This window comes from Podarcis melisellensis, assembly GCF_964234715.1.
Source record: "Podarcis melisellensis genome assembly, chromosome: 8".
In the NCBI taxonomy this organism is placed as follows: domain Eukaryota; kingdom Metazoa; phylum Chordata; class Lepidosauria; order Squamata; family Lacertidae; genus Podarcis; species Podarcis melisellensis.
In genome coordinates, this window is record NC_138540.1 from 86479812 (window position 1) to 86493003 (window position 13192).

General features: G+C 52.3%; 1 protein-coding gene across 1 annotated transcript in view; it reads right to left on the reverse strand.

Annotated features, from left to right (window-relative positions):
- The window catches only part of NUMBL (NUMB like endocytic adaptor protein), a 34099-nt gene extending 27711 nt beyond the window's left edge, over window positions 1-6388 (reverse strand). The window contains exon 1 of the mRNA XM_081922234.1: window positions 6161-6388. The gene's annotated coding sequence lies outside the window, so the exon portion shown is untranslated. The remainder of the gene's footprint in view (window positions 1-6160) is intronic.
- Window positions 6389-13192: the final 6804 nt, after the last annotated feature.

Consider the following 13192-nt stretch of genomic DNA (forward strand, 5'->3'; position numbering starts at 1 on the left):
ACAAGGTCTGAGGGACAGTGGACCGGCCCCCTGCTGAAGAAGTTTGCTGACGCCTGACTTAATGCCATCACAACCCCAGGGAGTGCCAGGCTCCTGGAGCCAAGCTGAGTCAGCTGGAAGGGGGTGGCAGAGCCCCATCCAGGCAAGACATAGGCCCCATGGCTGGGATATTCTCTCCCATATGGGACCCCCAGTCGTGACAAGGTGGGGGAGCGTCTCAGTCTGCCTTCGCCCCCACTCCTCTTTCAGGAGGATGACATGGGGAGTCAGCCCCAGACATGCAAGATCTGTGGGACCCCCACCCCACAAAAGGCTGCCCAATACAGGAAGCTTCCCCCCCCCAGCATGGAAGTGGGTGGGTGGGGGCTGCAAATAAAGAAAGGAGCAGCCAAATGGAAGAGGGGGGGGCGACAACAGAGAGATTCCATGAGGAAAAAAGGTTGCAGCATTTTTGGTTGTTGTGTTTAGGGGAAAGTCGATGCAGAAGCAACACGGGGTCCTCGCCGCAGGATCACGTTCATCCAGTGCTTTTCCAGCTGCACTGGCTCCCGGTGGAGTACAGGGTCAGGTTCAAGGTGCTGGTTTTGACCTTTAAAGCCCTATGTGGCCTAGGACCCTCGTACCTATGAGACCGCTCCACAGAGGACCTTAAAGGTCCGCAAATAACAACACATTGGAGGTCCCAAGCCTCAAGGAGGTTAGATTGGTCTCAGCTAGGGCCAGGGCCTTTTCAGTACTGGCCCCGACTTGGTGGAACGCTCTGTCACAAGAGACCAGGGCCCTGCGGGACTTGACATCTTTCCGCAGGGCCTGCAAGACGGAGCTGTTCCGCCCAGCCTTTGGTTTGGACTCAGTCTGACCCTTATGCTTCCCTCCCCTTATGGTATTGATCCATCGGCTACTTTTAAAATGAGGCTGCATTTTAAATTGCATTTTAACCTGTATTTTAAATTGGGGTTCCCCCCCCATTATGTTTTTGCTGTGATTTTATTGGTGTTAGTTGCCCTGAGCCAGGGAGGGCGGGGTATAAATACAATTTATTCTTATTCTTATTTTTAATAGACATTTAGAAAGTCCTTCTCCATGCAGCACAGGGTTAGACTGTGGAACTCCTTCCCACAGGAAAAAGTGATGGCCACAAACAAACTACAGATATATGGCTTTAAAAGAGGATTAGATCAATTCATGGAAGGGGAGACGGCGATTGACAGCTATTACCCACCACGGCTGTGCTTTGCCTCCCACATTCAGAGGAAACAATACTTCTGAATATGAGTTGCTGGAATGCACAGGAAGGCTGAGCGCTTCCGTGCTCAATTCCTGCTTGCGGGTTTCCCAAAAGGGGCACCTGGCTCCCCCCCCCTCCCCCGTGAGAACAGGACGCTGGACTGTTCTGTACGGCCTGATCCACCAGGCTTCTAAAGGGCCGTGCACCCGAAGGGAGAAGCTACAACAGACCTCATCACCCCGTCTGCAAAATGGGAACAAGAGTGACCAGCCCCGTAGGGTTAGCGAGAGGACAATCCACCCCACCCCCCCGCTTCAAAATAATAATAATTGCGAAACAGATGCCCAATGACTCACATGCACTGTTTGCCAAACTGGAACAGACTCCTCTTTCCCTCCCACCCACTGTGTCTGCTCCAAACAGAGCAGCAAATCTCAGGAGCCGGATTCTCCGCCCTTGTGCTGCATCCTGGCCTGTCCAAACACCCCACCCCCCCTCAGCAGAGAACCCAGGAATCCTAGCTCCCATCTCCCCTTGCGTCACCAGGGGAGACCCCAGGAGTCCTTCCGCTCCCCCTGTGGAGGAAAGCAGCAAAGAAACAGCAGCTGCGCCTCTCCGGAGCTAATTGGGCCGCCTTAATGGGCAGCAATAATTGCAGATTATTTCCCAGTTTCCTGCTTGCTGCCCCTGGTCTGGGAAGCCATGAACTCGTCTGCCCTTCTGCGTCCAGACATGGGAGGGGCAGGGAAACAACCCCCTGTCTCAGATGCCGGCCCCCCAAACCCCATCAGCTGCTAACCAAGGCAGAGGGGTTCCTTTCGGAACTGCCCCCTAAGCAGCAGAGTCACACCTTTTGGCCCCCTGGAAAAAGGGTCCCTGCAAGCTCTTGCCATGGGGCCTTGGGCTGCTCCCGCCTACTCAGAGTAGGGTCAGGGTCAGAGCCACGGTGATAAAGGTCGGGGGCTTCCCCACACCCCAAGGAGACAGCTGGAACCTCCCTTAGACCAGCCCTGGCTGGATCCATCGCCGTCTGCTCATTCCCTGTTCCTTCCCCAAACAGAAAGAGCATCTTTGCAAGGAGGGGAAAGTGTCTTTTCTGGGTGCTCCAAAGCAGCTCATGTTCAGTGCCAGGGCTTGGTGGGGTACCTCTGGGCATGTGCAAAATGCCCCTCCATTTGGGAAGAGGCCATAGCGAAGTGACTGAGCGCCTGAGCACAGGACCCAGACTCAATGGACAACATCACAATCAAGTCGGGAAAAGAATCTCCCTGCCCAGGATTCTCGAGGGGGCTGCTGCCGGCCAGGGCTGGGGTACTTGTGGAGACCACTCCAGAAATTCCTGGATGCCACACCGGGCTGGTGGGGGTGGGAGGCCATTGACCTCTGGAGAAGCAAAGGAACCCCATTGCTCCTGCAGACAATTTTGAGCTGGGTGGATCATAAGCATGCATCCTATGGTAAGGTAACGGACCACTAGGTCCAGTCGTGGCTGACTCTGGGGTTGCGGCGCTCATCTCGCTTTACTGGCCGAGGGAGCTGGCGTACAGCTTCCAGGTCGTGTGGCCAGCAGGACTAAGCCGCTTCTGGTGAACTAGAGCAAGACGGAAACACCGTTTACCTTCCCGCCAGAGAGGTACCTATTTATCTACTTGCACTTTGATGTGCTTTCGAACTGCTAGGTTGGCAGGAGCAGGGACCAAGCAACGGGAGCTCACCCCATCGCAGGGATTCGAACCGCTGACCTTCTGATCGGTAAGTCCTAGGCTCTGTGGTTTAACCCACAGCGCCACCCGTGTCCTGCATCTATGGTAATGCCCCACAAACACCTGACCTTAGGGGAACATCCTTCTGGTCTATGGGGACATTCACCCACAGGTAGGCCATGCCTAATTTAAGAAACAGGCACTCGATGGTCCCAGGTACATCACACCCCCAAGGTGGTCCACCTTTGGCTTTGCCCAGGCATGACATGCCCAAGGAGGGCAGGATTGAGGCAACTTGCTCTGGCAGTGATGTTTTCCGCTCTCTGTGGGGCAGAGGGATCCTGGGGGCGGGGGTAGATGGTGGCCTCCACTGGAACACCCCCAAAACACACACCAACACCACCTTAGGGATATCCTGCCAACCCCAAGAAGGCAGGGATCTACTGGATTATGAGTAGATTCCTCCCGCTATCTACAGCTATCATGGCTCAGAGAAAGAAGAAAGCTTTTTTATCCCTCGTAGGGCCAGGAATTGTGGACAGCCAGCAAAGCAGAAATGCTGGAAGATTCAGGGCGGATTAAAATAAGTCCTCCTTCAACGCAGGACAAACTGTGGAACTCCCTCCCACAAGGCTCCAACAGGCTCTGTTAAAGGTAAAGGGACCCCTGACCATTAGGTCCAGTCGTGGCCAACTCTGTAGTTGCGGCGTTCATCTAGCTTTATTGGCCGAGGGAGCCAGTGTACAGCTTCCAGGTCATGTGGCCAGCATGACTAAGCCGCTTCTGGCGAACCAGAGCAGCGCACGGAAATGCCGTTTACCTTCCCGCCAGAGCGGTACCTATTTATCTACTTGCACTTTCGAAGTGCTAGGTTGGGACCGAGCAACGGGAGCTCACCCCGTTGCGGGAATTCGAACCGCCGACCTTCTGATTGGCAAGTCCTAGGCTCTGTGGTTTCACCCACAGCGCCACCTGCATCCCCAGGCTCTGGTATATATATTCTAATGTGGGGAGCACCCGCCCCACAATGCAGCACAGCTGTCTGGCTGCATCTGGAAGTGAGCGAAGCCCGAGAGTCTAAAATCACTGATTGGGGTGGAATGGAGAGGCCGATTCTCAAGTTTTTTTCTTCTTCTTCTTCTTCTAAAAAGCAGCATGTTGAGTTGGAAGTGCCACAGGAAGAACGTCCTCCAAGCAGAGCCCAAGGAGATGTTTAGCAGAGAAAGGAAAAGAGCGCCGAATGTGCTCAGAGGCACTCTTGACGAGTGCTTGTCATTTCGCAAGGCTCTGCTTGAGGAGCTACTGAGCTCTCCAAATCCACTCCAAGTCTCTCTTCCCTCTGGCTAAGATTTTGCAGAAAAATGAGAGGAAGGCTGGAAGATTCCTTAAACCTAGCCAGGACCCTGTTGCATACAAAGCAGTGTTGTCTACACCGACTCGCAGCAACGGCTTTTCTTTTGACCCCCAACTCTGACCTGAACATCCAAACTTGGGCTGGCTTTTAAGGAGAGATTGTCTCTGGGGTGAGGAGCGCTGAGGCTCAAACAGGAACACCTGGAAGCAAGACACTCGCAAGTCCCAGATGCACCAGGGTCGGTGGGCATTAGAAATTCACTCTGCACATGTTCAGAGGCGGCCATGCTCTTATCTTGCCATCTAACCCAAGGCACAACATTTTAAACAAAGCAGTTCCTGGGCACAGAGGGGCCTGGGACAAGATGACCTCCAAGTTTATCTTGAAAGAAGCAAGCTGAGAAGCTGGGAAATAAAACAAGGGGTGGGGCTCTAGACTGGCCTCAAAATAGCCGAGGCAGAATCTCCCCAAGCCCTGGGCACCCAGCACCCAGGGGAAGAGGGCAGACTCTGCATTGGTGCTCTGCCCAGGGATTGCTGATGCGTCATTAGCACCCAGACCCCTTTGCCCACTGCAAGGGCCGGGTGTGGCTTGCTGGGGGCCACCTGCTCTACACCGCAGATCCTTTCAAAAGTCAGCCTCGGAGGGCAGAGGGAGCTCCCCACCCCAAATCACATGCCTCTCCGAATCCAGCGGTTGGGGTGAAGATCAGACCCAGATGCTCATTTTGCCAGGCAGGAAGCCAGGACTCACCCGCGCGGTCTCATCTGCAGTCATCAACAGGCCCCCAAGGAGCCCTTGGGGGGGACCTTTAAATACACGCCTGCCAAGGGTGCAAACAGGCTCCCAGGCATATGTGTGTGTGTGTGTGTGTGTGTGTGTGTGTGTATATATATATATATATATATATATATATATATATATATATATATATATATGAAGGATTCAGAATTAAAACAATCTGTTCCCCGACAGCCAAGAACAGAGAAATTGAGGGGCTCCACCCAATGCTACCAGCCATTTGGGGTGATGGAGGTCCTGAATGCTCCCCAACTTATTTGCAGGACGCATCACTTCGTATTTTGCCACGGGGAAACCAAACAAATCACGTATTCCGTTACCCAACCTGTGCACTTCTCAAGTGGGGGGGAGCCCCCCCAAATGTCCCCACGGGCCTTTTCCTGGCATCCGCGGGGGAATTCCATCCCGAATCTCTCCGGAACAACGGGGAGGGGACGCTCGGCGCTGGCCAGGTTTCCAGAAGGCCCCCTCCCCAAACGCCTGGCCCTGCGCAATCCCTCTTAACCCCACCCACCCAGTTACGTCGATCCTGAAGTACTGGCGAGGGGGGGAGCCCCATTCTCCCGTCCCCCGGCCCAGGACTGGGTGGGGCAACTGCTCCCCACCCCCTCCCCGAGCCACGATCCCGCGAGGCCCCATCGGGGGGCCGGCGAGGCAGAAGGGGCGCAGCACTGCCCAGCCGGGGGCGCCGACGGAAGCAGCGAACCCGGGCGGAGGAGGCGGAGGCGGCGCGCTGGGGGGGGGGGGGACACAGAGAGATGCGATCCCTCCCCTCCGTCCGCTTTGATTTCCCAGCAAGGCTGCTTTTTTTGAAGGGGGGCAAGAGGTGGGCCCGTGCCCTTCACAGCTGTCACTCGAGGCGGGGTGGGAGGCGGAGGGAGGGAGGGATCTGTTGGAGGGGAGGGGGCGCGGGAGAGGGATGCGGAAAGGCGGGGGCGGCGGGGATCCCCGGAAAGAGGGGGGGCGTCGTCGGTGCGCGGAAAAAGAGGAGGGAGAGAGAAGGAGAGAGGAGGGGAGACTCCCCTGCCAGCCCCCCCCACCCCATCCATCCTTGCATCCCATCCCTGCCCTTACCCGGGTGCGGCGGGGCTCCGACGCCTCCTCCGCCGCCTCTTCCCGGCTCCGCATCCACGGTGAGCCCGGCGCGGGTCCTCCTCCTCCTCCTCCGCTGCTGCCGCCCTGGGCCGCCCCTCCCCGGCTGCTGCTGCTGCTCCTCCGCCAGCCCCCCGCCCGATCCTCCCGATCCGCCTCTTCTCTCCGCTGCGGACGCCCCGTCTCGTCTCGCCGCTGCCTCGGCTCCTCCGCGCACGCGCCTTGAGTCCAGCTGGACTCGGCCCCGCCCCCGCGGCTCTGCGATATGCAAATATAGACACGCCCCTCCCCCGCCGGCGCGCTCTTCTCGCCGCAAAACTCCGCCCCCCGCGCCTCCGCCGATTTTCATTGGCTCCGCGCTCCTGAATATGCAAAGACAAACACGTCACCGCCGCGCTCTCTCGCTCTCTCCTTCCTTCGCTCCCCGCCCGGCGTTATTTACAAAGTTCTGCCGACCCCGCCCACCGAGGCTGGCTATTGGTCCGTGTGCGTCCCCGCATGCAAATTAGCCCGTCCGCGCAGCCCGCCCACCTCGTCGTGATGCGACTATGCAAATCCTATGCTTGTCTTAAGCCCCGCCCCGCACCATGAAAGAGAAAGCGGAGAGGTGCCCCGGGTTCAAGGCTGTCTCAGCCCGTTTGCAAGCTCCGCTGGCTTCTTTCTCAAGGCTGGTCCAAGGGAGGCACTCTGCACATGCTCGCAGAAGCCCGTTCATAGCAAAACGCAGCGGGCGGCGCCTGTCTCCTCTCTGCCCCACCGCTTTTTCCTGATTTTTCCCTGGATGGGCTTCCCTAGAGACAAACTCTGTACCTGCCTTGTGGACCACTGGCCTAGACCCCCCCAAGCGCGGATCACCCTTTTTCCGAACCCTTTTTTTTTTAGTGTTTGCCGGAACCTGAGCCTTTGGAACTCCCTGCCTCTTGATACAAGCAGAGCCTACTTAAAACCTTCTCCATTGGCTGAGCTTAGAAAGCGGATGCGAGTTTGGGTCTGTTTTTCGTCTATCGCTGTTCTGACATCCCGAAGGCCTTAAATGCTTCTTATTGATAACTTTATTCTTGCACCCTTCTTTTGTAAACCGCTTTGAGGTTTTCTAAAAAATAAGAATCGCGCGGTGTATAAATTTCATGAGATAAGAAATACATAAACCTGGCAGCTGGGGGCGGGGGAGAGGGTTAAAAAACGGCGACAAGGCACCCCAGAGAGGGAGGGTGGGGGGTAAACCCTCCCCTGCCCTTGTCCCCAGATGTGCAGCCTCCCTCGCTCTGCCTGGGTGTTGCCCGCTGTTGCCGGCCAGGGCGGCTCCCAGAAAGGGTGGAAAGGAAGGAATTGTTTGCTCTCAAAACAAACAGCCTGCGCCAGCCCCACCCGTGCCAGGCCAAGGGGGGGGGCAAAGGCTAGGAAGGGCCTGCCCCTCTCCCGCTGCCACTAGGGCATCATCTAATGTTTATTGGATGAATTTCCCCCCCTAAATTGATTTTTGAATTCTGAATTTATTGTTATTCCCGTTTTCTACTGTATTTTATGCTGTTTTTTGTTGTATCAATTAAGCGTTTTAAATTTGTTGTTAGCCACCCTGAGCCCGGTTTTCTGAACCGGGAAGGGCGGGGTATAAATAAAAAATTATTATTTTTATTATTAGGGCAGACTCTGCAAACCTGTGGCCCGTCCATCTGCCTCTCCCATCCTTGACGCGCGTCCCGTGGTTTCCCCAGCTTGCAAACCACCTCCTGTGAGAGCCAGTGTGGTGTAGTGGTTAAGAGCGGTAGTCTCATAATCTGGGGAACCGGGTTCGATTCTCCATTCCTCCACATGCAGCTGCTGGGTGACCTTGGGCCAGTCACACTTCTTGAAGTCTCTCAGCCCCACTCACCTCACAGAGTGTTTGTTGTGGGGGAGGAAGGGAAAGGAGAATGTTAGCCGCTTTGAGACTCCTGAAGGGGAGTGAAAGGCGGGATATCAAATCCAAACCCTTCTTCTTCCCCTTCTTCTGTGTAGCAATATGGAAAGACTGCATACGAATGATAAGTCAAATGAAATGAAACAGTGCAAAAGGGCTTCTTCCAGTGTCCCAAAAGCCCTTGTTCCGGGAGGGAAAAAGAAGAAAAGGGAGCCGTTGGCAGCCTTGACATTTTCAGGCGTTTCTGCAGTGGAAAAATGCGCCTCTCTTTTTGGGAGCTGTGGTTCTTTATTCCGGAAGACGATGCTTAGATTGGATCCAGCTGTGTGCTGGCGAGGGGGGGGGGAGCTGGCTGCACCTGGGGAGCCAAAACTGCAAAGAAAGAGAAAGCTTGGGCAAAATCCGTGTTCCTCTTGAGAAGAGGGACATCCGAATCCATCCCCTCCAATGTTTCTCCTATTCCACCCCCTCCTAGGAAAATTGTTGTTGTTGTTTAGTCGTGTCCGACTCTTCGTGACCCCATGGTCCAGAGCACGCCAGGCACTCCTGTCTTCCACTGCCTCCCACAGTTTGGTCAGACTCATGATTGTAGCTTCAAGAACACTGTCCCACCATCTCGTCCTCTGTCGTCCCCTTCTCCTTGTGCCCTCCATCTTTCCCAACATCAGGGTCTTTTCCAGGGAGCCTTCTCTTCTCCTGAGTTGGCCAAAGTATTGTAGCCTCAGCTTCAGGATCTGTCCTTTCAGTGAGCACTCAGGGCTGATTTCCTTCAGTATGGAGAGGTTTGATCTTCTTGCAGTCCATGGGACTCTCAAGAGTCTCCTCCAGCACCAGAATTCAAAAGCATCAATTCTTCGGCGATCAGCCTTCTTTATGGTCCAGCTCTCACTTCCATACATCACTACTGGGAAAACCAGAGCTTTAACAACAGGGACCTCTTAAGTACCCATCACCGAAAGAATAATAAAACTCCTGACATCTCCTTGCCCTCAGGACTGGTCTGGAGATGGGCTTTCAGAATACCTGACTTGCTCAACTGCCTCTGTGGATGTCTAATGTTGCCCCCTTGGTCACTCCCTGGGTGGGGGGCCATGCATGTGCTCTCACGCTTGGGGAATTATGGCAGGATTCCCTGTTCCTGCTGCCTGCTTCTTGGTCCATGGAGGGAGGTGGAGCCCAAATTCACCTTTCTTTAAGGGTTAAAATGACGTTGGAATGAGGAGAGTCGGTTAAAGTATGGATTTTCTATGAATTTATAAAGCTAGGTATCTTCCCTGACCTGTCAAATCTTTTTTTATATATATAATAATATTAAGGTTTCAAAGCATTTACAAAAATGTAAAAAAGAACAAGAAAAAAAGAGAAAAAAGAAACGAAAAATACAGAGTACAGAAAAATAAAGATAATTAAAAAGAAATCAGTCATTCCATATCCTTTCTTTCATTTGCTTATTTCCCTGACCTCCTCACACCTCCCTTTTTTGTTTTCTAATTCAATAATTGTTTCAGCAAATCCTTTCTGTTTTTGCTTTTATCTTAATAATTTATCTTAATATTTTAAATCTTTACTTTCTCGCCTATTCTTAATCCAAATTCACTTAATTCTATAACATTGCTGCTAAAACCACATAACTTCATTCCAGCAACCTTCTAGCATTCTTTAATTTTACAATGTTTCTGTAAATAATTTTTAAATTTCTTCCAGTCTTCTTCTACCAACTCTTCTCCCTGATCTCGGATTCTGCCAGTCATATCTGCCAGTTCCATGTAGTCCATCAACTTCATCTGCCATTCTTCCCGGGTCCTGAGCTGTCAAATCGAAAGGCTACATTCAGGCCTAATATTTGTGTAGCTCTGGTTTTCCCAGTAGTGATGTATGGAAGTGAGAGCTTGACCACGATTGAATATTGACCCCGATGAAAGCCCATAAACGATACCCAGGCCCAAGAATCTGCAGCCCCTGTGAGAAGCTTTGTCTGGCAGGACCCACAGCCAAGATGGTCAGGAAAAATGCTGCAGCTCGATGAGGCTAAAGGCCCCTCTCCTTTGCTCTGCCAGCCAGACGCCTTTGGAAGACCACAAGCAGGGCAGGATCACAATAGACCCCCCCAAAAAAAACCCCAAACCCCTCTCCATCTCTGTTTCCCAGCAACTGGTATCTGGTGGCATTTGATCCTGGAAGCAGCCCATAAAGCCCCCCAGAGATGCTCCTTTGAGTCAACACTGCTCAGGAATAATAATAAAAAGCAAAACTCTTGCTGCTCTAACCAAGGGGCCCACACTGCTTCCTCCCCGCTAAGCCCTCGTGAGGAATAAGGGCTCCACACCAGCCACAATTTAGTTACCGGTATTTCATGAAATAATTGATTGCAAAAAGAAGCCGAAAAAACGCAAAGCAGGGCTCAGCAAACTTTTAAAGCTGGGGACTGGTCCACTGTCCCTCAGACCTTATGGGGGGCCTGACTATATTTTTTTGGGGGGGAAATGAACGAATTCCTATTGTTTAGTCATTTAGTCGTGTCCGACTCTTTGTGACCCCCTGGACCAGAGCATGCCAGACACTCCTGTCTTCCACTGCCTCCTGCAGTTTGGTCAAACTCATGCTGGCAGCTTCAAGAACACTGTCCCACAACCTTGTCCTCTGTCGTCCCCTTCTCCTTGCGCCCTCCATCTTTCCCAACATCAGGGTCTTTTCCAGGGAGTCTTCTCTTCTCCTGAGGTGGCCAAAGTCTTGGAGCCTCAGCTTCAGGATCTGTCCTTCCAGTGAGCACTCAGGGCTGATTTCCTTCAGAATGGAGAGGTCTGATCTTCTTGCAGTCCATGGGACTCTCAAGAGTCTCCTCCAGCTCCATAATTCAAAAGCATCAATTATTCGGCGATCAGCCTTCTTTATGGTCCAGCTACGCCCCCAAAATAACCCAGAGATGCATTTTAAATAAAAGGACACATTCTACTCATGTAAAAACAAGCTGATTGCTGTCCATGGGCTGGACTTAGAAGGCGATTGGGCCGGATCCAGCCACTGGGCCTTAGTTTGCCTACCCATGGCTCAAAGCATTTTATGAAAAAAGAATAAAACAAGAAAATCAAGGTGTGGGGGGTGGAATGCAAGAATACGTTTAGAACAAACAAAAGACTAAAAATACTCAAACAGGTTAAAAGTCGGACCAGCATTTTCAGCATCATGCCCAAACAAGAGTGTTTTTAGCAGGCAGTGAAAAGAGTGCAGCGAAGACGCCTGTTCGATATCAATAGGCAGGGAGTTCCAAGGTGCCACACTAAATGGCTAGGTTCTTACAAGCAATCAGGAGGCAGGCAATCTCGTAGGTAACGTGGTCCGAAGCTTGTTAACGGCTTTGTATGCTAATTGCAACACCTTGAACCTGGCCCAGTAGTAAATGGGGAACCAGGGCAGATTGGAAGATAAGGCCTTTCTCCTGCCAGCAATCGTTCTGCCCTGACCGCAGCTTCTGGGTCAAGTGGGAGGGAAGCCCCGCAAAGGGCACACCGGGGTCATCCACTCCTTGTGCTAGAAGGAGGGAGAGTTATAAAGGGGCTCGTGGGCCCTGGCTTGGCATGGAACTGGGACACACGGCCTGTTCTCTCTCCCCAGCAAACCAGCCACTGAACGATATAGGAAGGTTGGCAGATGTGCAGAGCCTGAGCTCAGATCAATTGGGAATACATTTAAGGCAAGAGCATTTAATGCCAGATGATCAATAAAGCAATGATGAGCACCGGGTTCTCTTCCAATTGCTGGGTAGGAGGAGGGCAAGAGAGGGTAGGGGCTGGTGCGTTGGCACACGCTGGCAAGGAAGATCAGCCAACCAGAGGGGGGAGGACCTTTGCTTCCTTTCTGCCTTGCAGTCACCCTCTGCTGTGGGTGGGCAGAAAGTGGGGGGCACGGCAGGAAAATCATAGAATTGCAAAGTTGCAAGGGACGCAGCTAAAGAATCCGTGGCTAATAATAATAATAATAATAATAATAATAATAATTTTTTTATACCCCGCCCATCTGGTTGGGTTTCCCTAGCCACTCTGGGCAGCTCCCAGCAGAATATTAAAAACACAATAAAACATCAAACATTAAAAACTTCCCTGTACAGGGCTGCCTTCAGATGTCTTCTAAAAGTCAGGTACAGTGGTACCTCGGGTTAAGAACTTAATTCGTTCTGGAGAGCCGTTCTTAACCTGAAACGGTTCTTAACCTGAAGCACCACTTTAGCAAATGGGGCCTCCCACTGCTGCGGCACCACTAGAGCACGATTTCTGTTCTCATCCTGAAGCAAAGTTCTTAACCCGAGGTGTTATTTCTGGGTTAGCAGAGTCTATAACCTGAAGCGTCTGTAACCTGAAGCGTATGTAACCCGAGGTACCACTGTAGTAGTTTATTTCCTTGATATCTGGTGGGAGGGCGTTCCACAGGGCAGACGCCACCACCGAGAAGGCCCTGTGCCTGGTTCCCTGTAGCTTTGCTTCTTGCAATGAGGGAACCACCAGAAGGCCCTCAGAGCTGGACCTCAGTGTCCGGGCCGAATGATGGGAGTGGAGACGCTCCTTCAGATATGGACATCCAACATGTGTTTGAAAACATCTAATGAATTACAGAATTGTAGAGTTGGAAGGGATGCCCAAGAGTCTGTTGGAAGATAAAAAGAAGGTCCTTATTCATGCAGCCCGTGGTTGAAGTATGGAACTCCCTCCCACAGTGGTGGCAGCAATGCTTGGAATTCTGCTTGCTGGTTCCGCACAGGCAATTGTGAGAAAAGGATGCTCAATGAGATGTTCCCTGGACCAATTGGTGCCAAAGAAGGATAGAACTTTCTTTATGTATGCTACAACAGCAGCAAGAATACTCATCACAAAGTATTGGAAGACACAAGATCTACCCACCTTGGAAGAATGGCAGATGAAGGTGATAGACTATATGGGACTGGCAGAAATGACGGGCAGAATCCGAGACCAGGGAAGAGAGACAGCGGAAGAAGATTGGAAGAAATTTAAGGACTATCTTAGGAAACATTGCAAAATTAATGAATGTTAGAAGGACGTTGGTTTAGAAATTATGCGGTCAACAGCTGTAAAGCTTAAGTAAAAAGAAAAGAAAGGCTAAAA